Raw genomic sequence first — 26,556 nt, 5'->3', positions numbered from 1 at the left:
TTTATGCAAGTCCCAGAAGTATAACTTTCCCAGAAAAATACTTGAACTGTCCAGTTTCACACTGGCATTATTATATCCCATTAGATCAGTAAGATTGATAATTTTAGAGGCAAGGAAGGAAATCTATTTTTTTTTTATTTTCTGTTTTCTTTTATTCTCTGTACCGGAGTCATAGAATCATATCATAGAATGGCCTGGGTTGAAAACAATGATCATCAAGTTTAACCCCCCTGCGATGTGCAGGGTCACCAACCACCAGACCAGGCTGCCCAGAGCCACATCCAGCCTGGCCTTGAATGCCTCCAGGGATGAGGCATCCACAACTTCCTTGGGCAGCCCGTTCCAGTGCATCACTATGCTCTGGGAGTCCACCATCAACTGAAGAATTTTCAGGGACCATTTTTTCAACGCAGAGACTTCAACAGTTAGGCAGTTGTGCTATGTATATGGAGAGTGAGGTATGCAAGAGTGGGGTCCATGGGACCCACCTATCAACACACAGTGGTGGTAAGAAATCCCAAGTAAGCACGAATCTCACTCATTAAGGTTCTCCAATGTCAGTATCTCTCTCCTGAAACTGGAGTCTCCCTTTCTCACAAATCCCTAATGAAGGTAAGAAGAAGAGCCAGTGCAACTTAATGATGTGGAGTTAATGATGTGGACACTGTTGCATTCAAACTCGTTTCTTTCATCTTCAGAGGTGGCGGTGCTGGGAGAGTTGAGTCCAGGTTTTGTAGTTTCTTCTTCACATTTTTGCATACTGTATGAAACAGCTGAATGGACTTAGGACTGTTCAGATCTTTCCAGGCTTTGAACTCCTCCTGAATTACGATATGCAAAGTGAAGACAGTTAAGACGGCTAATTGAGGTTCACTCTGACTTGTTTGAGACATGGTGATAATAAATTCCCTTGGTAAGGGGGTGAGGTTGATCAAACCTTCTTGAGATTTAACCTTGAATCTCGTATATCCTGGATGAGAAATTCAACCTGCAAATTTTGCATAAAAGATGAGGACATTAAAAGGTAAGGACAAAAGATACTTTTTTTCCTTAATTTTGTAGAAGAAACAGCTTTTTTTGTTGTTGTTGTTGGTCTAAGAACATCAGTCTTATAAGGTCTCACAAGGAAGAAAATACAGTGGTAGTCTCATGGTTTGGGAATTCCCTTTGAGTGTGTAAGTAATTCTTGGTGCATCCCAGAACAGGCACAAATTAGGAGCCTGGAAACTGTGGGCTTTCTGGAGTGAAGAGCTGCTAAGTGAAGGCATCAGGTAGGTGAGTTTCAGACTCAGTGTGTAAATCCCGAACCCTTTGTATGAACCTAGCTTTATAATCCCATCCTTCCTTTTATGCTTCTATGGCTCCATGAGGAAAGCCTGAATGAGTGGGAACACCTTCTTTCTATAATTGCAGGGTGAAATCTCAAACAAATGGCAGAGTACCCATCGACTTCAGTCATGTCAGGAATTTACATGTGGTTAAAAGATAGCTGTTTTTGTTTTTATCGTATGTCTTTCCCCTTTGTTGATGAGTGTTGGCAGTGCACTTAACATAATGAGATTTACAGAGCTTCTTGGGACAAGTTTGTTTAAAAAGAAAAAAAAACCAGAAAAGAAAAAGGAAGCTGTCTGATGTATCTAATAATAACAGAATGGTAGCAAACTATACACGTGGTCGTCTCAGTTAGCAGGGAATGTATTTAGTGACTAAAGGGGAGGAGGACTTCCAATCTTATATTCCTATAAAATATGCAAAAATCTGAGCGATGAGGCATGGGGTAAAATATGTATATCTGCATCAAACAATGAAAGTAATGTCATTAGATCCATTCTGAAATACTTAGCTACAATTCCAAACGAGTACTTGATGCAGTTAATTAATGAGTTAACAGCAGACTTATTTTCGAGCCACTGCCAATCACGGTCCTTATTTATATCCACATAATGTTTTAATGATAAAAGGCATAAATCAGATTTTTTTTCATGACTTAAGAATATTGTATCTCAGTTCAAACATTTTTCCATCCTTTTAAACACACACAAAATAATTGTGTTGCTCAATAAGACCAAAAAGAAATGTTTCTGCCAATATTCAGTTTTGTTCTCACACCATCAAATATTTCAAAGTAAGTGTTGTAAGTGCTATGACTAATACTTTCTGCTTTTCACTTACTTCTGCTCAAGCTGTAAGGCCAGGATTTGTTCTTCTTGTCTGTAGTTACGTCTTTCACATAAGTTATTACAGATCTTTGATTTGTTACTAATTAAAATGCAATTGTTGTAACCAAATTGTTCCTGCCACTCAAAACACAGCATATATGGCAACTGTTCTAGCACCTGCCTATCTCCTGGGATATTTTAAGCTGCACTTTTACTTCAAATTAACTGATTTTAAATTGATTCTATATAGTTACTTGTTTTGTGAAATTGTTCTACACATGGCACATGTGTTTGCTTGGCTGTGGGCACTTCTCTACTACTGAACTCAATTTGATTGTTTTGGGCATCTGTGTAATGTCCAAAGCGGTCCTCACAGCAGCGTTAACAAGTAAGTAATTGATTTACAAATTGCCATGAAATCTGTCTATTTTGGATGGTTCTCTATGAGTATTTAATATAGGACAGTCCTTTATTAGAGAATACCTTGGCTATTGAGTCCTACTCTGTATTGTACACTTTTTCTCCCACTTCTTTACACCCTCTCTTGGTAAGACACTTTGCAGTGCATACTTATGAAGAAGGCATTTCAGTCTGTAAGCCTTACGAAAGAGCTACACCAGCTCTACTTGCATGTTTAGCCAGTTCTAGTTTAGCTGTGTAGTATTTTTTTCACTGTTGAATCCCAATTACTTCTATATTATTTAAACTAGAATTTTTCCTTTTTGCTTAAAGCTTCGCATATTTTGGTTGGATGTGTTTAAATTCCCAGCCATTACAAAATGCTGCCTTTCATCTGTGTGCCACTATCTTCTTGCAGGCACCGCTTTCAGAATCCCATTTGTTGTCCTTCAGTAGTGTCAGAAAATCTCAGAATCAGAGAATCAGAGAATTAGAGAAAGGCTTGGGTTGGAAGGGACCTTAATGCCCATTCACTGCCATCCCACTGCCATGGGCAGGGCTGCCCCCAGCTAGATCAGGCTGCCCAGGGCCCCATCCTACTGGCCTTGAACACTTCCAGGGATGGGAGCACCCACAGAATCTATCATTTTTCTCCCTTCAGCAGTGAACAAGGCTTTCCTCAGGTCAGGGAAGTAGAAGGATGTGCCATCAAAAACCCTTTATGTGATGGTCATCTCCTGCAAGGTGGTAAGAGCACCTGGCTGACACTATTCTTATACAGGGCAGCCCTGACTGTGCAGAGAGGTGTCCAGGCAAGGTACAGAAAGCAACTGCCTTTGTGCTGCTTTTCCCACAAGGCACTGTGCCAAAGTTGAGTCTCAGCACAGGCTGGAGACTTGTGTACAGATCCAGCTATATGTAAATGTGCGGTACTCAGTGTCAGAAATGGGATTCCAAACAGCCATTAACACCTCAGATGCTGAAATGTTAATATTTCATAATTAAGAATATTACACAGAAATTATGCTGTTATGCTATGTGTAATTTTTCTCGTTCATCAAATTTCAGATGTTATTTTGCATGATTTTTTGGATGCTTTTAAGTGTTTTTCGTCCAACTTTGTTGAATAATTACTTATCTGTCATCTGTTAACGCCTGCTTGATAGCTGAACAGCCACATCTTGGCTTCATAGCCAGGGATATTGGCTAATTTACTGCTGCTGTTTTCATGTTCATTGTTTGTTTTCTAATGGCTTTTGAACATTTCCCATGCATATTTGGGCTGGAATGATTTTTTACATAATGCCTTAGAGGAAAACAAGGTTCTTCTAATAGCAATTAAAATTAGCAATGATATTAGGCTAAGAATTTAAAATCACATCTCACTCTATGCTAGTTCTCTTTGCACCATTAAAAAAAATCAATTTTCAACAGCATTGTATACCTCATGCATAATACACAGCTTCAGCGATGCACTTCTTGTTTTGGCTCAGGCAGATATATTTTTTCTCTTTTTTTTTTCCTTTTTTCCTGTAATAGTTTATACTGTCTGCATAATGAGTCCTATCGAAGCTTTACCAGGAGAGTTTCACTGTTCACACACTTCTGTTACTACAGAATCTCCTGTCTGTTCTCTTAGAGAAGTTCCTCTTATCCTCAGATCTTCATGTAAGTATCGGGGAGAGACAAATCTGTAGCCTCAAGTTTTCTTTGAAGCTGGTTGTCACAATATGGGTGCAGGAAATGGGGGAACAAAATTAGGAAATGAGAATCTTGAGATAAAAGAATCATGAATGGTGCTGCAAGATGCTCCCAGCCATGCTACACTTTTTGTGCCATTGCCATGTTCACAGTAGATTAGATGAGGAATAGTGCCATGTTTGGAGAGGTATTCAAAGAAGAAGAGTTGTTTTCTAGCCAGAATTAGAGAGGAATGGACAAGAAATAACAATGAGAACTACCAGATAGATCAAGAATTTGTGATATCTGGACATTTGGGATGTTTTACCATCTGAAAGTGTTCCTACAAGGTGACCTACTTTCAGATTCATAAACAAAACATTTATTAGGAGTCTTTCTATGTACTAAATGAATACATTTTCACTTAAAAATGAATACCTTTCAGATAAAAAGTCTTTCCAGGACTAGTAAGTAGATCAAGGTGTAGGAAAAGAATTTCTGTAATAATAAAAAAATCTGTGTTTGCCTGGATTCAAATGGAACATTTAGATCCTAAATTTACAGTGAAACATAGTCACAGAAAATAAAGTCAAGATCAAACACTCATTCTTTACTTTATAGGTTTTTGTATTCATAAAATGCAGATTTGTCAGCTGCATAATGTGGGTAGAAAAATAAATAAGTTCAACTCTTACAGTTTAGTCATTGCAAACTTCCAGGTGGGATTCCTACCAGCTGATCTGCAGTGAATATTGATATAGGGTAGGTGCTGCCATGAACTGTTCACACATTTCTGTAAATCCCTGACAACTCTATCTACCTAACTAAGCTAAGATTCCAGCCATGAGAATGATGTAAGGAGAAAGGAAAATGGGCTGGTGATAGAATCATAGAATCATTTGAGTTGGAAGGGATCCTTAAAGGTCACCTGGTCCAACTCCCTGCAGTGAACAGAGACACCTACAGATACATCAGGGTGCTCAGAACCCCATCCAACCTGACCTTGACTGTCTCAAGGAGTGGGGAATCCACCACCTTTTGGGGCAACCTGTGCCAGTGCCTCACCACCCATATTGTAAAAAACCTTTTCCTTATATCCTGTCTAAATAACTCCTCTTTTAGTTAGAAGACAGTTCCTCTTGTCCTATCACAACAAACCCTGGTAAAGAGTCTGTCCCCTTTCTTCTTGTAGACCCCCTTTAGATACTTGACGGGCAGCCCTCAGCTCTACCTGGAGCCTTCACTTCTCCAGGCTGAACAGCTCCAGCTCCCTCAGCTTATCCTCATAGGAGAGGAAACCAAGAATGAAGTATGGGTCAGTCTTTGTGTGAGGATTACTGGGTATGGGCTTGGAAGGAATGTTAAGGAACATGTCGCTTTGGATACCTGAAGTTAGATATGGAGCTCATATTCATTTCTACAAATAAGAACAGAAGTTATACACTGAAATAAATATTTGAAAGTGAATTATGTCACTTTGAGCTTACTTCCTTGACTAACTTTTTGGTGAAGTTATGGCACATTGCATTGCATCACCCTGAATTACAGTGTGGTGATGTTTTTGATGTAGAAGCTCAACAGGAAGAAGAATATCTCTTCACAGATCTTTCCAACATTACACAAAAAACATTGACATTTCTCTACCTTAGCAAGACAGAGCTTGGTAATTACATTGTGAGAACATATTCTACATGTTAGCTAAAGGAACTACAGCAACTAAAACTTGACTGATGGCAGCCTGTGGTAATACAGGCATATTTTCTCTGGATGTTGTGGAAGAAAAGTGGTGCAGCTGGCACAGAGGCCACGCTTTACTATCCCTTAGCTTGCAAGAAGTCATAAGCAAGAAGTCACTCTTTGATAGAAAGAAACGTTCTCACAGAGCTACTGATCTGTCCAAGCTTGCAAACAAGCACAACACAACACCACAAAAACAAAACAAACAGGCATTCTGCAATATTTTCTGAATATATAACTTGGATCTGTTCCCTTCCTCTTTATAACAGCATCATTGTCATACCTCTCTGTATGACATAAGAAATGTGTGCTCATGATAAAAAATTCACCTGTATCATGGTTCAATAAGCAGTCTCAGAAAATATTCCTCTAAATATTCCTATTCACTTAGCAAAGATGCAAATGAACCAAGAAAAAACACATGACAAGCACTGCATTAGTTGCTATATATACTCTAAAGGTCAATGTAATGAATTGAAATAAATCTAGGACCACCTTCAAACAAGTTAATCTCCAGTTAAGATTTTGATGTCTCTGAGGGCCTTGGGCTGGCCAATAGGAGGCAACAGGCTCAGGGATTTAGATAATATTTAGGTCAAATGAATTATCTTTAAAGCATATTTCAGAAAATGTTCTAAAAAGTAAATTCAATTGTAGTGCAAGCAGCAGCCCAGCATATTACACACCATGAGAAAGTCATCTGAAGAACAATCAGTTTTGTTTAGAGGAGAAAAAACATATATAGTCTGAGGATTTGGGGAAGTACATATTGGAACTTTCCAAAGACCTTTTGATTATTTTATTGCAATAAACAAAGGGAGTGGTATTTAAAAACGTGATTTCAAATATTTTGTTTAAAAGATACCATAGCAGAATATCCAGTGCTTTCAAATTGAGAAATTTCATTGAAAATGGAAACAGGGAACTTAAATATTGTGGCTTTTTTAAATTTGCACCACTCTCTGTTTCTGGAGTGGATATTTATGTATGGATAGTACCCCAAGTTCCCAAGTTTCAGTGCCCCCAGAATTCATTTACTTTACACAAAAAGTTATTTACCCAGCTCTGATGGGGCCTTAAACCTTACCTCTTTTATAACTGTTCCTTGGAAAGAGAACAAACTTCTAAGGATTGCAAGATTCTGAGAGAATACTGCTTTCTGAAGACCTTTCTTCTTTTTTTTTTCAGAGAAAATGTGGTAGTTCAGTGATGTCTGTGATGTACAGATGGTGAGAGTTAGTGGGTACAGTAAATGTATTGCAATAACATAATATTTCATACCTTGACCTTTCAAAATTGATGTCATTTATATTCTGCACAAAGTAAATTTAACTGTTTCACAAAGGTTGGAGGAGTTCCTGAAATGTTCAGTATCAGTCTGTGCTTCAGACCAGTATAAAAAAGAGGGAGATTTCATGGATAAGACTGAGATCTTTCAGAGATACAAATATTTTTATGTCTTTGGTAGTACTTCTCGTTACAGATACCAAGGGAGTCAACTAGGAAAGGTGCCCTCCTAGATTTGTTGCTTGTAAGCAGAGAAGGTCTCACGGGTGAAATGGTGACTGGAGGCTGTTTTGGCCATAGTGACCATGAGATTGGTGAACATACAATCTTTGGTGAGAGGAGAAAAAGTGCCACATTAACACTGGATATGGGGAAAGCAGACTTCATGCTGCTCAGGGAACTATTTGGCAAGTTTTCTATGAAAACTGCTTCTGAAGGCATAAGGATCCAGCAGTGCTGGTCACTTTTTTGTACCACCTCTTACCAAGCAATTCCATAATATCCAAAGTCATGCAGCTGGGGTAGAAGGCCAGCTTGGCTGAGCAGGGATCTTCTTCTAGAGATTAGGTGAAAAAGAAAGTGTATGGTCACTGTTCAAAGTGGTTCAGGATTGGGAGCAAAACCTGCTCATGCATTAGATCAAACGTGCATAGGACTTGGTTTGATCTCCCTGTACACACCTGGGTGTTTCTGTGCAGCTGATGCACGCAGGTGATCCCATTGCCATCATTCCTCCATCAGTGTTCCTGAAAACAGAGGCAAAACAAAACAAGACAGTGGGAATGAGTTTTCAGGGTTATGTTCAATTGGTGCATTCCTAAGATGCCTTTTAGACTCGCTTTGCTTTCAGCTGATGTAGCTAGAGTACCTGGACTGTGCAAGCTGTTTGTACTCTTATGTGCAGAATTACACAGTGTGTACCATTTAATAGTAAAAAAAAAAGTCTTCTACCATCTTCTGCTATTAGCAGCAGAGGTACTATGTTGAGATGTCACTGCAGCAATCCTCACAGAAGAGTAGTAACTGAAAGCCTCTTCAAACACTGGAATCTCTTTGCAGAAAGTACAGTTATAAAAGCTGTACCACCCAAAATCTGCTCTGGAATCCATATGAGATAGAGGCTGACTGTAGTCAGACTAAGCACTGACAGGGTAAAGTAAATGAAAATAACCAATGGAAGCAGTATAGTGCAATTTATAAAATATCGAAATGAAAATAGGTGAGAACTCATTGTATATGCTAAATTATACATATAGGTGACGACTTCACATCTTGTGTCTGTCATGTATTTGTTGTATTTATTGTGAAAGCTAGAAAGGAAAATGGTCATAAAATATTTAAGCCGAGTAAGTGGAAAAAAATGTTTTCCCAGGATAATGCACTCCTCCAGCTATTAGGTAATGAAGCAAAGAAGAAGCATTTATTTTTCCAAGCAGAGGGCGTTGCTTCTAAGATAAATCTCTGTGATAATGAACATAAAGCAGACATACCACATAATTAATCCAAAGGAATTGTATACAGCATGTATTGAATGAATGATGGCTGTTCCCAGTGGCCCTGTTCCCCAGAGCAGCACTGCGGGGCTAAGTCATCCATCTGTATGGGGCTCATGGGAGTCAGCAGAGGTGATGATCTCCAGCAATGTGTTTACTCCTGGAGAGCAACACTGAAGGAAAACAGGCATTTCCCTTCCCACAGATGCAGTGTTCGCTGTGTGAGTGGCAGGGGGCAGGCTTTGACAGAAGGCTTTTTCTGCACAGATGTCCTTAATTTGTTTCCTATGCATTAAAGGCTTTGCTTTACTTCCAGTACTGCTTTCCAGTGATTTTTATGGGTGACATTGCTGTTAGTTTAGATGGAATAACTATCTCCCTGCTTGTTTAGAAGGACTCTTTCCCCCCAAAAAATCCAAACACAACCAGAGGTCGGTCTTTAAATTACCTCTTGTGCTTTACTTTGGGCACAATTAGCACTTTGTTTCCTGCTGACTTTTCACACCGTGGGACTCAACTTCCTGTAGTCTCATATTCAGTGTGTTTTTGGTGGTGCAGACAATCTGAAAATCTGCCTGGCTTCTGTACCTTTTTCAGCACTGATCATTTTTTCAATATTTGTTCAATATTTTTAACGTTCCTTTTACAAGATCTCATTTCTAAATGTCATCCCTTGATAGCTTTTTAAACCTCTGAACTTGTATTTCTTTATCAATTTCAGAAATATTTATATTTGCCTTAGCAGTAATTCCCTTCTGTTCTTTCAGGAAAAGAGTTGCTAGCCTGAAAATGTAACTCAGTAGAAACATTTCTAATTACTGTACAAAACACTTCATTAGGATATTATCACAGGAATGTCATTTGAAGTCAAATATATAAGTACATACAACCTGGTGATACTTACAAAAATACCCAGGATTAACTTCAGGAGCTCAGAAGTAAATGCAAGCTCCACCACCCCAGGTGCCAGCTCATTTGCTTGGGCAGATGGAGCTGAACCTGTGACAGGTTTCTTCAATGACATGAAGTAGCTGTAGTTAATGGTGGAGCTGTTTGCTCTTACAATGTCACCAAGGCTATTTGTGCCGGGTCACATCACTTCAAAGAAAGTTTTTTAAACTCTTCTCCCTCCTTTCATCTCGTCTGATAGGTGAATATTCTGCCATTGCTTATTGTAAAATCAGCAGATATCGCTTATTCCTTTATCTTAAATCACTGCTTTTCTAAGTTGATACTATTGTCTATGTTGAAAACTGGATAGTATGGATATGCATGTAATAACAATAGCAAATAAATACTACTAGACTGCCCAAAAATGCATTTAACATTTAACATTTTCATTACCATTGCTGCACTGGTACAGAGAGTATGTGCTATACTTTCCTTAAAAATCAGGTATTTATATTCAATGTCCTAACTGGACTTCATTCAAACTCATACCTGTGATTTGAGTACTTCTCCTCTCATCACATAAAAAGAGAGGATCCAAAAGTGATGGAGCCAGGTTCTGTTCATGGGGTACCACAGGCAACGGGCACCAAATAGAACAGAGGAGGTTCTCTCTGAACATCAGTAAATGCTTCTTCTATATGGGCACAGGCTGCCCAGAGAGGGTGTGGAGTGTCCTCCTTGGAGACCTTTACAAGCTGTCTGGATATGGCCCTGCACACCCTGCTCTTGGCGTTGGGCTGGATGGACCCAGAGGTCCCTGCCAGCTGCAGCCTCTCCGTGATTCTGTGATTCTGTGAAACCTCATCCCTTTTGAACACAGTCGGGTGTCTCAATGCTAGGATGGACAAACTTGTTCAAGTATAGGTTAGTGACTGGGCTGAAAATTCAAAGTTCACGTAAACAAAAATATATAATAATATAATCATTATTTCCCCAACTGAGGACTCAGTGGTTTGAAGCTCATTACATAGGTGGGGGGGAGGAAAGGCCTCTATAGGCATACTGTCTTTATTTAAGGAAATGAAATCTAAATAACACTTCAGGCCATTGGAGGCGAAACTCATTTAAAGGAAGCCCAGGAGAACAAATGTGGGTGCTGCTATCATCCTTACCTCCCCATTTTAGGTATTTTCCCCTGTTTAAATAGAAAGAAAAATTTCACCTCGGTTCAGTTCTTGCAGATATATAACTTTAGTGACTCTCACTGACTACATTTAAAAAGCTGTGCAGGTAATATTTACACAAGGAAGAATAAAATTTTAGCCGTAATTACAGCTCCAGGCTACAGCTTCCCTTCCTGAGGGGTTTCTGGGGTGGCCAGCAAAGGCCCCACAGTAAACTGAAGAAGTGCTGCTCCATACTTCCTCACGATTACACATCTTTTGTTTTTTATTACTATGGTTATGATTCTTATTTCCACAGTGCCCAAGAGGGCTCAGCACAGTGGGAGTCCTATTTAACTGCAAAGAGAAATTCAGAGACAGCAGTTCCAGAGCACCTGTTTGAAAGAGATTACATTTGAAAGAAGAGCAAGGCAGCTTCCAACACTGGAGGCTGAGCATGCTCAAATATACACTCACCAGCACACTGCTGTTTAACTCAAACAGACGCTTTCCAAGCAAATAAACAAACGTGTATTCACATCAATATAAGGATCTGGGGTCTGCTCCTGCTTCTGAAAATTTGGCTCCATGTACGTGGATGTGGAAAACAACAGCTGTGAAGGAGGAAATTTGGAGAACACCAGAGCCAGCTGCAGATTTGCATTCTTTGACATCTGGTGCAGAACAGACACTGCGGAGTTCTATGACAACAGAGACTTTATGCATCTGTCAGCTAAACCCAGCATTTCTCTTTGGGATGTTTGCATGAATGAGGTTGATCTCAGAGAGCTGCTTTAGGCGAGAACAAAAGAAAGGAGGAGGATGTGCATGATTTGGACTCTGTAAGCAGAGCTGGCAAGTTGCAAGGAGCTCACCTTGAACTGGGATAGCACATCTCTTCTACAAGAATTTGCAAGATGGCCTCCACCAAACACCTATATCTTTGATTTTCAAAATGCTGTGGCCTGGGGGCTTGCCTAAAGCCTTTTAATGAGCAATAAAAAAGCTTAAGTGTATTTGTGTTTGCATGCGTATGTGAGTGTGGATGTGGCAAATCCTGTTATAGGGGAGTGGCCAGTACAGCTTAAAAAAAGTGATTTTCAACACCTCCTGTGGTGAACGGTCATTATCACAATAAAGCCAAATACTGAAGGAAAAGAAGAGTTGTGACCACATGACATCACAGCTGCAACTCTCTGCACAACTCAGTAGAAAACCTGAAGGGCCAGGGTACTGCAGGAGTTAACAGCAGAGGTTTGATTAGTTATAGGTGCCTAAGATGAGATCCAAAATAACACGAAGCCGTCCACAACACAACAGATATGCAACATCTATGTCCAAGAGTAATAACCCAGACTGTTATGGGGCCTTAAATATGCTAGTAAAAGCTTCAAGTGTATAAGGTTCTGCTACAGCATGTGATTTAAGGCACATTTTGCTGCAGCTGGATATTTTGAAGTCATGATCCCAGAAGGCTGTACCGCTTTTACACAAATTAACAGTTTGTGGTGCCCGAGCTGCCTGATTCTTAGGCAGTAAGAAACCCAGTATGGAGCATGGCAGCTTCAGCTCCATTTAAAACACAAAGCTGAGGAGAAGATGGGGAATTCATTTCAGTGCCCTCTGCTTCACAGGGCTGTGGATTACCCAGCAGATTACACAACCAATTTGGGTAAGTGTCTGCCTGGCCCCATGAATCCTGGATTCCTGGCTTTGGCTCAGAGCAGATTTCAACACCTTCTCCTTCCCTCCTTGTGCATGCACGCTTGCACAGATCACGGTGCGCAGCCTGCTGCTCAGAGGGCTGGGGTTCAGGACGGTTCAGGCTCTTGTTAAATGAAGCAGGATCTCTAGGTGTGTTCATCCTGCTTCTGTGCTCTCCTTTGTGAGGCTACAGTGATGTGAAACTGAACAGCATGATGAAAACTTGCTTCAAGTTGTCTGCTCCAAAATGGGCAAAGCAGTGTGCTGTGCCTCTTATGAGGAAGGGGGAAATCTGGGTTTATGAATGAGTGAATCTGATTTTGAGAAGTCAGAGTGACATCAGAGCTTGAGTTAATACCTTCAAATGAATTGTCTAGAAAATAAAGCTGATGTCAAATGGGCTATGTGTCCTGTGGAGCTTGCCCACACATGTCTCAGTGGTGCAGTGCAACATATGAACGCAGTTATCAAGTGAAAGAGCTTTGATTAGCGTGGCTGACATCAACCCATGGCTGACATCAACCCATGGCTGAACTGGTTCTTCAAACATTGCAGGAGTAGCCCTCATCTGGGTTGTCAAGTGACTCTCAGAGATCCAACAAAAGCAGGAATAAAGCACCGATAATTGTTACCGTGTTTATTTGATGTTTCTTGATTTCATAAAATAATTATGTTCCAATGAAAAAATACATGTGTAAAATATGTGAATTTAGGATTAAGATGGCAGTGTCATCTGCATAACTCCCACAATGTAAGATAGATACGGAATATTGCAGACAGGACAAGTGCAGACATAGTCTCTTGAACTGATCTGCTCTTTTACCTCCTTCCAGTACAGCTGATATTTCTGAGATGAGAAAAGTCTGCTTTGTGCTTAGCCAGTTCATATAACCACAGTTCTCATGAAAATGAACAAGATTTCGATAAAGACACTGTCCATTGTTATACATTGTAAATTTTCACATGCTCTCATTATGACCATCATTATATAGTGTTGGGCACTACATACTGTAAAATGTCTTTGCGAAATGAAATTAGATCACTGATTCATGGACTTTTATTTTAGTCCATATTGCGCAGTAACAATTTCCTCCTGAAGAAGGAAGCTACCTAATTTGATTTTAACTGGATTCTTCTTTTTGTGCCACCAGGATAAATACAGGCTTCACATGAAAACATTTAACTTCTCCTCATAACTCCGGCCAACTGAGAGTGAGCATAGCCTGAATGCAGGCAGAGATGCTGTGAAGTCTGTGGCAGCAACCTTCCACCTCAGCCATCTGAGAGCACACACTGTGCAGCAAATAGTGCTGATGAAGACCACCCTTTCTCAACATATGCAAGCTTCATAGCCCCTGCTATGCATGTTGTGTTATCTATGAGGTAAATGAGGTAAAAATGATGGGCAGTACAGAGGATGAATTAAGCTTTCCTCCTGCCTTTTTCATCTTCCTCTCAGACAAGCATATGTTACATAGTGCTGCTTGAATTGCTTATGTTTAGTATGTTTATGAGAAGTATTATTGCACCTTTGCCATCTGTGTGAAGAAATACCCTGAACTGCTTTGGCTGCCTGCTGTCTCTGCATAGTATATGTTGTGTTACACATGTGACGGGAAATGTTTCTGTAGTATAGACCCTTAGTCCTTTAATTGTAGCTTATTGCCCCATTATGGATAAAAAAGAAGCAAAGCTCTTAAGTATACCCTATTAATGACACCTATAAATATCTGTATTACTTTAGCAGTGCTGCAGTGGTATCTGGTATGCTAAATAAAGTTCCACAGTCTTCACAGAAGTACAATTCTTTAACTTTGAAAGAGAGATAGGTGGAAGTTTACTAGGGGAAAGTAGGCTTTGATGAGAGCTTGCGGTTGACAAATGTTAAAATCCAATTTCTGAGAAGTCTGCTCTTGGTCATATGATAGACAGAGAGTTGTGGCTCTTCAGCCTGGAGAAGAGAAGGCTCCTGGGGGACCTTTTAGCAGCTTTTCAGTACCTGAAAGGAGCCTACTGGAAGGCTGGGGAGGGACTTGGGCACATGGCAACAGGACAAAGGGAAATGGCTTTAAACTGGAAGAAAGTAGATTTAGACTAGATATCAAGAAGAAATTCTTTACAGCAAGGGTGGTGAGACACAAGAGCGGGTTGCCCAGTTGAGGTTGTGGATGCCCCCTTCCTGGAAGTATTCAAGGCCAGGCTGGATGGAGCTGTGAGCAACGTGGTCTAGAGGAGGTGTTCCTTCCTATAGCAGGTGGCTGGAACTAGGTGATCTTAAAGGTCTCTTCCAACCCAAACCATTCTATGATTCTACAAACAAGGCACGAGAGGAACCTTGTTGCCTTCAGATGACTGCCGTGTTTTTACACTGGATACAGACGCAGCTTCTTAAAGACAGAATGTATCTAACTTGAATACAACATGCCTGTTGCTTTTGTCAGTTAACATCAGCAAGGAAATTGCATTTTCTTTTCGTATTGTAAAGTGCTGTTATGTCAACGTGTGTGGTGTTTGTATGTGTGTACATGCATGTGGACGTAGCCCTTGCGGTTAATACACATGTATGTAGCTCTTATATGTGGTGTTTTAGTCATGTAATTAATTACTTCAAGGCTCAAAACCCAGAATGTGCACCCATGAACACTTCTGAAACTGAAGCACTACAATACTGGCATGCCTCAACAAGGGTATCAACCTTGTGCTAGATTGAAATCATTCCAGACAATCTGTTTTGCATTTCCAAGTGTGCTCTTGTGCTCTCATGCTCTAATGAGTTAACTCACTTGGTATTCATTTCCTTCTGACAACTGCTTTTGGAAAATAAAGTGTGCATTGTTATCTTTGCTTTGTCCATCCTGTTAATTGTTTAGGAAATGCAGCTGAAGATTATCTGGACTTTTCCATGGCCAAAGTTGACCTGTGGCAATGGGACAATGATCAATCTCATCTTGAAGGAGTCTCAAACAAAATGCTTATTCATTTACTTTTCTGGATTAAGCATGGTGCTTAAAAATGTTTCCTTCATTTATGCAAATAGATAAAAACAGAAGTGTAATCTTAGGAATAAGTCCTCCCTGGTGTATCAGTGCCATTCACCCGGTGAAGGTGAATATACCAACATATTGCAATACTCACATTTGCCAGCAGCAAGTTGGAAGTCTACTCTACTCCTTTCTTGTTTTCTTACAGTCATTAAATTGACAATACCCTGAGAATTCACACTCTTAGTGCTTGCATTAGGTTGGCAGGGGATGAAGACAGATGCAGTACTCCTCCCCTACATTGTTCTTCAGCATCAGATGCATGAAGCGATGCTGTATTACCCCAATGATGCTTGTGCTTGCTGCTGCCCAGCCTTAGCCTGCGAAAGGGCTCTTGCCCTTCTTCCCTGTGAATGGACCCTGACTGTCATAAAATGAAACTATTTAGAGTGCCTCAGATTCCCACTTAAAAACTGAAAAAACTTCCATGAGAGGCAGCTGCCATACAAGACAAGCTATTCATTGGCAGCAGCAACCTTTCCTGCTCTTTTCCATCCCTACGACACTTCCAGGAGCTCTTGAAATTGCTGTGCACATTGTCCTCAGTTTCCTAGTATGCTTTTCAAGCCTGCTATCCTATGGAGAGTGCAGCAACTAATTTCCATAGCTGCATGGATATATTTGATCCCTGTGTTGCCCATGCCAGCTTTTTGCAATGAGTTGTGTGCTGAGCCAACTGCAGCGCAGAGCACAGCATTGCTTGTGCCCATCTCTCCCTTCTCTCCAAGCACAATTAGATCACCTCAAAATATCTGCACCACTCAGGGGCTCTAGATTTCACGTGAGGCTTCAGAGATTAATTTAGCACAACTGCTTTGCCTTGGGATTTAAACAAGCTACTAATTTAAAAGCCCTGAATCTTTCCAGCTGTCCCTGTGCTGAAGCCCTCTGCTTCCCATAGGATCTCTGGGAATACAAAGTATATAAAAAGAAAAAGAAGCATGAGACTCTTAGCCTTTCAGCTCTTCATTTCCCCGTGACGTTCAGATAGCTCTGACTTGCACACTGGAGAGACTCAGAGGTATTTTTTTTAATAGGAAACAGATTGAAGGTGCAGGTTTTCACTGATCTCTGTGCAAGTTCACCTCTCTGAGGAAATCCCTGAAGAGTTCAGTGCACAGCACGAGGCATATTTGGTACCTTGTATTATACTCTGTTCTCTCCTGCACTTAGTTTCCAATCAGCAGGTGGTGGAAAAACCTCTTTATTTTCCTTTACTGTGTACTTAAAGGTTGCAAATGATTTTGACCATCCTAACCCTATTTTAATGCAAGCCACTGAAGCAGAACCCTTGAATGCCCCCTGATCCTGAACAGAGAGCTAAGCAGGAGTGGAAGCTGGCTTCATAAGACTAAGGAAATCTGTTTTCAGAACAGCAGTCCTCTGCAGCTGCACGCGGCACTGTGAGACTGTCTTTACCAGTACTGGGGTGACACACAAATCTGAGCTGTACTGAACGACTGCAATCTGAATTTCCATTTTCTTCAGCATTCCACCCCTTCTGAGGTGCTGGTGGCACTTGGCTGGCCCTGCGTGCATTGGGTGGGCCATCTGTGCCTGGCTGCGTGAGGCTCATATTTTCCTTGATGCTGAAGAGCAGCTGCACATCTGCAGGATACTCCAGGGAGAAATGAACCATAGTTTGATTTTCAGAAATAGCCTCATAAATCTAAGATTTATAAAAGAAAATGCTGGCCAGGCTTTTACTTAGATTCCATCCTTATTTTTTACTTAGTTCAATCTAAATAATAATAAAAAAAGGGTCCTGTATTCTCCATTACATAAATTGGTGCAGTCCCACTGAAGCCTATAGAATTATATCAAATATGCTAGCAGAAAATTTGGCCCACAGAGGGAAAAGAAACCTTGATAATGCTGTGCTGTCAACATAAGCATTCATTTTCCTTATTGTCTGTACCAAGGGATCGTTTTCTTTAGTCAGAACTCCAACTGCAATTTTTACTGTAAAGAATATTGCTCTTAAATAGCAAATAAAAAGTAAATGATGATAATTTTCAATAACTATACTACTATAGCCTGAATTTTCAAGGAAAAAACATTACATAAACTCAATTTCAGATAGTGTTCTGTTATGTGAAAACCACTGTTGATATAATAATTTCTATTCTAGGTTGCTAGTAAAGAGAAGAACAATGTGACCCATTTAAAAACTGGCTCACAGAAAAATATTAGTAATCCATTTATCATTTCTATTTAATTTTGTTGATAAGAACCACCTGATAGAAACATTTCTTTGTTGCAAAACTAACAGCACCACAGGACATATTTGACCATAACACATGCATTTTGCAATGGTACTGAGAAATGGATTTTCTGTTCATTGCCAGTGCAGTTTGAAAGGGAAATGAAAAAAGAAAACCACTCACCTTCGAATTCTTCAGTGGATGAAGCGTGGATTTTTAGAAATCTCAAAGTAATGGCAAATCACACTCACATGACTAGAGTGCTGCAGTGGCTTTGTACAGGCTTTTTGGGAAGGATAGGCTGGGATGACGAGCAGGGACAGTTGTCCTGTATTAGAGAGAAGCAGGGATGCATGGAGCTCTGCCATGACCCAGATGAGAGCGTATGGGTCTGGGCTGGCTGGCAGACCACCGCGGGTGATATTGGTGTGGGTATCTGCTGAGGACTGTGTGATAAAAAAGAAGCAGCAGATTATCAGGCCTCTTCTGGACGACTGGAAAAAATGTCTTGTTTACTGGCCCTGGTCCTCATGGAAGACTCTGACAATGCTGATATCTGCAGGAGGGACAACACAGAAGGGCAGTTGCAATCCCATGGGATATCATCTTGGAGAGAGGAGGAGTCCAGGAGAGCTGGCTGATTTTCAAGGACTGCCTCCTCCAAACTCAAGACTGGTCCATTCCCACGTGTAAGAAGTCAAGGAGACGAGGCAGGAGGCCTGCATGAATAAGCAAGAAGCTCCTGGCAAAACTCAATGACATAAATATTCATGAGGTGGAGATAGGGTCAGGTGATATGGGAATAGACACTGCCTAATCATGCAGGGAGTAGGTGAGGAAAGCCAAAGCCCATCCAGAGTATAATCTGGAGAAGATGTGAAAGGCAGTTAGAGATTTCTAAGGACATGTCAGCAACAAAGGAGAGACTAGAAACTGCTGTTTCTAGTTGCTGCTGAACGGTGCAGGGCACCTGGTGACAGAGAATATGGCAAAGGCCAGTCTACTCAGTACCCTTTTCTCTTTGTCTTTTAATGGTAAGACCAACTTTCAGGAATCCCAGGTTTCTGACTCACAGAAACATCTGAAACAAGGAAAAGTTAGCATTGTTGGAGGATCAGGTCAGGGAAGACTTTAAAAACCTGCACACACAGTGACGTCTGTGTGACATTATGGAATGCAACCGTAAGTACTGAGAGATCTGGTTGTAGTCACCACGAGGCCACTCAACAATCCCTGAAACATCAATACAGTATGAAGGTTCCTGAGGACTGAAAAAAGCAAATGTTGCTCCTTTCTTCAAGTTGGAAGGCCAGTCAGCCTCATCTCAGTCTCTGAGAGGGAATAGAGGAAAAAATCCTGGGTATCATTTGCAAAAATAATGAAAAGCAAAGAGTAGGAGTAGTCAGCACAGGTCTGGGAAGGAAAAATCATTCTTGACAAAGCCGGTAGCTGCCTATGAAGAAAGGGCTAGTCTGGTGCATGAGGGGAAAGCAGTGAATGTTTATCTTTAGTAAGGTTTTTGACACTGTCAAATTGATTAAATACAGACTTGGACTGAAAATTAGCCTAATTGCTGGTTTGAAAGGATTCTGACCACATAACAAAGTGGCCACTCACCACAGATATGCACTGGTATGAACAGTGAGGATGATGTTGTTTAACATCTCAATTACTCACATGGACCTTGTGAAAGACAAAATGCTACTACACCAAAAAGTTGAACATGACCCACAAATACACATATGCAACAGAGAAGGCCAACAGCCTCCTGGTTACACTAAGAGGAGTATTTCTAGAAGGCTGAGGGAAATTATCCTTCCCCTCAGTACTAGTGAGCATGTGGAGCACTGTGTCCACTTCTGGGGTCGCCAGTACATGAGAGATCTGGACAGTGTCTAGTGAAGGGCCATGAAGGTGATGAAAGAACTGGAGAGCCTCTGCTGTGAGGAGTGGCTGAGAGCTGGTACTGCTCGGCCTGCTCCAGAGGAAGATCCATGGGAAATCAGCAATACCTATAAATGCCTGAAGGCAGGGTGTGAAGATGATGGAGCCACGCTGTTTTTGGTGGTGCACAGCACCAGGACAAGAGGCAATGGGGACAAACTGAAACATGGGAGTTTACCTCTGAATACAAGGTAGCACTTCTCTGTTGTGTGGGTGATGGAGCACTGGCACAGTTTACCCAGAGACGTTATAGTTTCCTCCTCGGAAATCTTCATAAGCTGCCTGGACATGGGCCTGGGCACCCTGCTCTGGGTGTCCTTGCTTCAGGAGGAATTGGACCAGGTGACTTCCAGAGGTCCTTTCCAACATCAACCATTCTGTGGAATCATTGCTTATGTAATTTTTATAAAGAGCTGCCTCTGAATAAAGCCCCATGTTATAGTAATATACCTAATCACAGTCTCCTATTGTTAATAAGTTATCAAGAATTCCCATGCAAGTCTTCAGGTTGCAGGTGCACACAGGCTCCTGATATCCAAACAGAAAGATATCAAAGGTCTTTTATCACCTGATTCTGAGGCAGATAGCAGATGTTTTGACACTTCTCACAAGCTGCACACCTGAAGGGCTAGGCTGCCCTACTGTGAGGTACACAGGCGAGACCATAACCTTGGTCCAGAGCACTGGAGAGGAGAAATGAGCTGCTAGTGGCAGGCAGCTGGTTTTGCTGGCACTGCAGCAGTTCAGGAGCCCTTCTCTCAAGGAGAACCTGATGCTGATTTTTCCAGCCTACTTTCTAGACCTTTTGTGCTGATCCTGCAAAGCTCGAAGGGAATAAAGCAGGGCTGGGAATACATGTGAAAAAATTATCTCCCCCAGTGTGCTAGGTACTGAACAGAAGGAATATGTAACAGCATGACATCTGCACCAATTCCACAGAGACAAACTGTTTCTGAAAGCTGTTTTCGGTTGTCCAGGAAAACTCATTTTCTTCCCAGGTTTGAAATAGGCAAGGTCATTTCATTTTTACTTCAGCTGCCTATTATTATTATGATTATTATCATCAGTGAATTATTTTGAATATCAAGCGCACAAAGCAAACTATTCTTTTAATTTTTACATCATACTTCAATAGTAAGTTTTGGCCTGCATTTTTATTAAATGAGAAAACATTACCTACTCTGTTTAGAATTAATGCATTCATGAGTTTTATTTTCAGTGGCTATGAGGGAAAGAAAACATTTTAAAGGAAATTGAGGTAGTTGATATCCTCCCTAATGCATTTTTAATGTATGAGACATGGTAAGGAGCAGAAAAGCATTCCATACTCTGCAATGCAATTTGACAACAAAAGAATTAGCAAAAGACAGTAAGATAAAAACAAACAAACAGAAGCAGGGAATATGGAAAGATACAGCTGTGCCATAAGGTCTCCAGTTAGGTAATTTTATTGGGATTTCCAGCATACAATGAATGAATCTGATAAGCAATAAGGGGATGAGGAAGTTGTGATATTAATAAGAATATATGAAACTGTGCTTCTGTGATTTATAGCTAATAATATTACTGAAATGAAGAAATGAAGCTAATGAAGGCAATCAATCCTATATGATTTTTTTTCTTTCTATTGTTGATTTTCAAAGCATTTCTGATGGAAAAAGGAAAGATTTGTCTTCTCCCCACAATCTCTGCTGACATGAGAAGTCCCACTGAAATCAATCGGCAAGCAGTCTGGGGAGCACATGGATGTGGATGCACTTCTGCCTTGCTTTTGTGGTTTGTCTCATGCCAGTGTCCCAAGAGCACATTTTCTTTGAGTAACAAAGCTGCTATAAGTGCATTTGGAGTGCAATTATAGATCTTACTGATGTGTTAACGAACTCTTGCTGCTATGAATGTTACTTTGATCTTGCTGACTTGGGTACTGATCGCAAAGGCTTTTGCTGTGCTCTGTGCACCAATCTCTCCAAATCTCTGAGTATTTATGCAATTAGCTAGTCTGCACTGTACCCTGCACTGCTTATTTTCTCTGGTATTAGTACTGGAGAAAACTAATGCAAGGCTAGCTTAATTGTATTTACCCACACTGCAAGAACGACACAGACTGCAGTAAATCTCCGCTTCTGATTGTCATCTTTTCCACTCCAGCACGCCTTCATCTCAATAATTGAAGTCCAGCTTCAGTGAGATTTGGCAGATCCCAGAAAACTTACAGAGACAGACAGTTTTTCTCTCCTTTATGTTCCTTGCCTGTTTCCAATATAGTTACTTGTCTTTCTTAGAAGGGAGAATGTGATTTAGAGTATTTATCTTTACAGCATTTGGAAGAACACCTATTTCTTCGCAGAAATGTCATGGGATGTATTGAAGAACACAGGCATTTATGAAATACTGGAAGTACTATGCTTTGCTTCAAGAGCAGAACTCACAGTGCTCCTTATGAGGGAGCCTCTACACGAAATTACTAATTTCTGGATAGATCTGTAGATACTAATGAATGACCATTCTTGGGGGAGAGGCTTCCACACAGATTTCTGTTCTCTAGGCCAACACATTCCTTTCTCATATTTTGGAAATGTACAGCAGAAATTGCTGTGTCACCATGCTCATTTAAATCAATGACAGCCTTTGCAATGACAGTGAGGCAGGATAAGATCTCTTGTAAACAGCCAGCACTCACATCTTGTCCTGGACTCATGAATTATAGAATGATAGAATCATCAAGGTTGGAAAAGACCTCTAAGATTATCTAGTCCAACCATCCACCCGCCACTAAACTATGTCTGTTGGTACCAAATCCATGTTTTTTGAACACCTCCATGGATGGTGACTCCACCACATCCCTGTGCTGCCCGTTCCAGTGCCTCACCACTCTTACTGAGAATAAATGGTTCACAGTATCCAAACTGAACCCCCTCTGTTGCAGCTTGAGGCCATTAGCTCTTGCTCTATCACTAGTTATGTGGGAGAAGAGACCAATCCCCACCTCATCACAACCTCCTTTCAGGGGGTTGTAGAGAGTGATAAGGTCTCCCCTGAGCCTCCTCTTCTCCAGACTAAACAATCCCAGTTCCCTCTGCCGCTCCCCATCAGACTTGTGCTCCAGACCCTTCACAGCTTCTTTACCCTTCTCTGGAAGTGCTCCAGGGCCTCAGTGTCTTTCTTGCAGTGAGGGGCCCCAAAAAAACAGTACTCAGGGTGCAGTCTTGCCAGAACTGAGTACAGGGGGACAATTACTTCCCTGCTCCTGCTGGCAAAGCTATTCCTGATACAAGCCAGGATGCTGTTGGCCTTCTTGGTCACCTGGGCACACTGCTGGCTCATGTTTAGCTGAGAACTGACCAGCACCCCTAGGTCCTTTCCCTCTACAAAGTCTTCCAGCCGCTCTGCCCCAAGCCTGTACAATTGCATAGGGCTGTTGTGGCCAAAGTGCAGGACCTCACACTTGGTCTTGTTGAACTTGCTGAAAACCACTGTTATCTGATTTAACACCTTACATGTCCACCTCATCCAAATACAAGAATAGGCACGTGGATATGAGACAGAAAGGAAGTATGATGGTGAAAAGAAAGTTGTGTGAATACAGAGCTGGAATAAAAGTATGGCATTATAGACAAGATCATACAACACATTTTTCTGTGCAAGGGTTTTTTTGTGAGGAATCTTAATTCCAAGAAGCTGCTGAGGCTAGTGGTATGGAGTACAGTAAACTATTGGCAGAACAGAAGAAATATTTTAAATAGTAGGCGCTTGGAATAGCTCAAGTCTCATCTGAACATGCTGAGAACAGTTTGAGGTATGACATGAGCTGTGGAAAGATCAGGTACACAGCAAGCAAGAAATTGACTACTTCAAAAGAAAAATACCTGATTATGTTTATCAGAAAACAAAAGAACAAAAGTCCTGACTGGTTATTTGTATTTGAGGGTACTTCTGAAAACCACTTACCACAGAGTAGATTAAACCCTAGCACTGTTGAGCTGTCATCACTGTAAATTCATTAATGCTTCACTGAACTGTTCTAATGCCATTAGACTGCCCCATGTGACATGTGCCCTGTCTATGAATGCTTTCTTTGTCTCTCCACTTAGCACGGAAGATGAAAGACTCTGGAACTTTTTCAAGCAAAGAATACTTGCAATCATAAATAAAATAAATATCTTCAATTTAACATTTATTCCCTCCTTTCTCATACAGAAGTTGATGTAAGTACCAGGGAAAAACAGGTGCATAGAGGCTTTCAGCTGCTTTTGAAGACAACCAGGAAGCAAATAAGTCATATGGAGATGTGCTGTAGAAAAGCACTTATAATTTCTAGATACATTTTTCCTAATGAGAATGCGAGATGCCAGCTCTTCCTAAGGTACAGCACGCACTGTCGAATTCTCATCAACACTGATGGATGCTGGTTGTATGGGAATGTAATTTAAACACAGAGATGTATGTAATGATTCATTAAATTACCAGATAAAGCACTTATGAAAAGGACTAATAGTAGGAAAAATAAAATGCTATTAGAGGTAAAAAAATTTCCTGTCTTATAAGCAGGAAACCCCCAAATGGATGCTCTCAGTACACTGCAGCAGTCTGAATCTGCATACAAATACCCTGAAGTAGTACTTCAGTAGTCCTAAAATATCACTATCACAATCAGTTGTTTAACTTCCAAACCTACTGAAGGTCACAGTTTTCCTGTCAATAATATTATTGCTGTTAAACAACAGTGTAATCTGAGATTATGTTATGTTTTGGGCCTGTGGTTAGAATCTGAATAGTAGTTTTTTCCCCCCGGGGCAATCCAATTCTCACATAAAACATTTGTATTTTTCAGGATTAGACCTAACATGATCCACAGTCTCTATGAGATGAAGGTGAGTAGAAACGAATGAACTGTGCCAAAGTCTGTCTGCCTTCTCCTTCCACATCTATCCGTAGAGCTGGTTCGATGTGGATGGAAACACACAATTCTTTGTAAAGAGCTGGCACAACGCGCCCTCATTAGTGGAGCAGGCCCACTTCTATTTGGCACTCTTGCAGTACCTCATTTAAACACCATGCTGCAGGGATTTTGTAAAGTCTCTGGGATCTGAACTATGAAAGAAGTTATTCTTGTTAATTCCTGCAACTTCCTGGGCTTGATACATGGCATTGCCTGGCACGGATTTCACTTCCCCCGTGACACGGAAAAAGCACAAGCGCTCCTGTCAGAGCACAGTTTGCTTCAGTGCCATACACTAACAAAGAAGATCTGTGATGAACAAGCTTTTAATTTTGTATTGCCACACTTTTAGTTGATAATTTACAACTTGACAAAGCTGTGTATCAATGACTGTGCCAAAAGCTCAGTTCTGAACAAAGTTGCTAAAAGAAGTGTGAGTGCAGAGGAGAGAGCGCTCATGGGATGCTCACAGAAGAAGCTTCGCAGATACTTTTGATCCACTGCCATCATTTTTATTACTACATGCATTGTATTTATTGCTAATGTAGGACAGTCCAGAAAGAGTCCCAAGGAACTATAAATGATGTCTTTCAATTTGGGAAATGCCTTCTGCTTCTCTGAACCCCAAGGTGGCATCTACCAAATCCAAAAGTGCACAGAGACTCAGAGAAGCATGCCCTCTGCAAGGAGAAGATCTCTTTCGATCAAATTGAAATTTAAGCAAAATATATAGGTAGCCAAATTTCAAAGAGCATCCGACTTTCAGCAAAAAGCCCCACTGTGTCCTTCAACACAATGCCTGCCCAAGCATGTCAGGCAAAACAACTGGGATGGGCCATTCCTTCTGTGAGAAGGGGCTATCAGCTGCTTGAATGCATGTTAACATACCCAAAAGATGCATTTCAATGAGATGCTAAGTGCTAAAAAAGAATAATAATGGAATTTAAGAGGACTTGCATTCTCTATGAGAAATATTGACTCACTGGGAGCCAACACCTTCAGAGAAAGTGCTTACACACAGTCAAGCATTTTGTGAAGAAAGTGACAGCACAGGAACATAGAATAGTATAGGACCTTTTCTGCTTACCTGACTGTTGTCTCGTACCCTGAGAACTTCACAGTAATCCTTAACCACAAACTGTCTGCTAGTGCTCTTCCTCTGCACCTTTTCCAGATGAAGAGAGGCTGAGATTATCTGCTTTGCTGATGCAGATATAACAAAGCACACTGTGTTGTGAACTAACACCCTTCCTGTGGAACAAATATTAGGAAGCAGCTGAAGAGATATTTAAGACTCCTGAGTTTCAGCATAAAACAGAAAATGCCTGCTTTCAGATTCTGGAGGAGGGTGGAGACCATGAAATACAAAATCTCAAAGGAAAAATTCAAACAAGCAGACTGTTTAGTGAGGAAGGCTTCTCTGTTGCCTCTTTTAAAATGTATATAAAACTGCTGTAACTTGATGGATATATATAAAAGTGCTGTATATTGATGCATTGCAGGACACTGATAAAATACTAGAGCCATTGAGTAATCTGGTGAGGTTTGGGCAAAGGTTTCATATTTAGTGTGTGAGATGTCTTTCTGATTTTTTTTTTAAGATGGCAGCTGTTTGGAGCTGCTCAGTGATTTTGAATGATACGATCACCCTGGAGGAATACTATTTCAAGAAACCAGAGGTCAAGACATCTGAAGTTCCTATCCAAAGCATTAAAATTAGAACAAAACCAGTTGCTTCTCCCAGATTATCTGCATAGAAACATGATTCGTGAACAATAACAGCTAAATCTGCATGGAAATGTCTCCTGCTCCTATGTTCCAGCTGAACTGTTCTGAACAGCTAAGGATACGTGTCAGGAGGACTTCTGGTAGCATTACTGTGTTGTCTCACGCTGTCCTCTATCTTTTCCTGCCA

At 40.8% G+C, this 26,556-nt stretch overlaps 1 long non-coding RNA gene across 5 annotated transcripts; it reads right to left on the bottom strand.

Annotated features, from left to right (window-relative positions):
- Positions 1-273: 273 nt before the first annotated feature.
- On the bottom strand, positions 274-25,844 carry LOC122179338. 5 transcript variants are annotated; one of them, XR_006178655.1, is made up of 5 exons: positions 25,729-25,844; positions 7,943-8,008; positions 7,747-7,818; positions 7,063-7,188; positions 274-988 (listed from the first exon to the last, which is right to left on the bottom strand). It is a non-coding gene; the product is annotated as an uncharacterized LOC122179338 (long non-coding RNA). The 5 variants fall into 5 exon arrangements; XR_006178654.1 differs by adding an exon at positions 17,942-18,314 and having other exon boundaries at positions 7,063-8,008; XR_006178652.1 differs by having other exon boundaries at positions 7,747-8,008.
- Positions 25,845-26,556: the final 712 nt, after the last annotated feature.

This window comes from Lagopus leucura, unplaced genomic scaffold (assembly GCF_019238085.1).
Source record: "Lagopus leucura isolate 7727_CA_CO unplaced genomic scaffold, USGS_WTPT01 Super-Scaffold_100002, whole genome shotgun sequence".
Lineage (NCBI taxonomy): Eukaryota > Metazoa > Chordata > Aves > Galliformes > Phasianidae > Lagopus > Lagopus leucura.
This window is presented reverse-complemented; position numbering and strand designations above follow the sequence as displayed.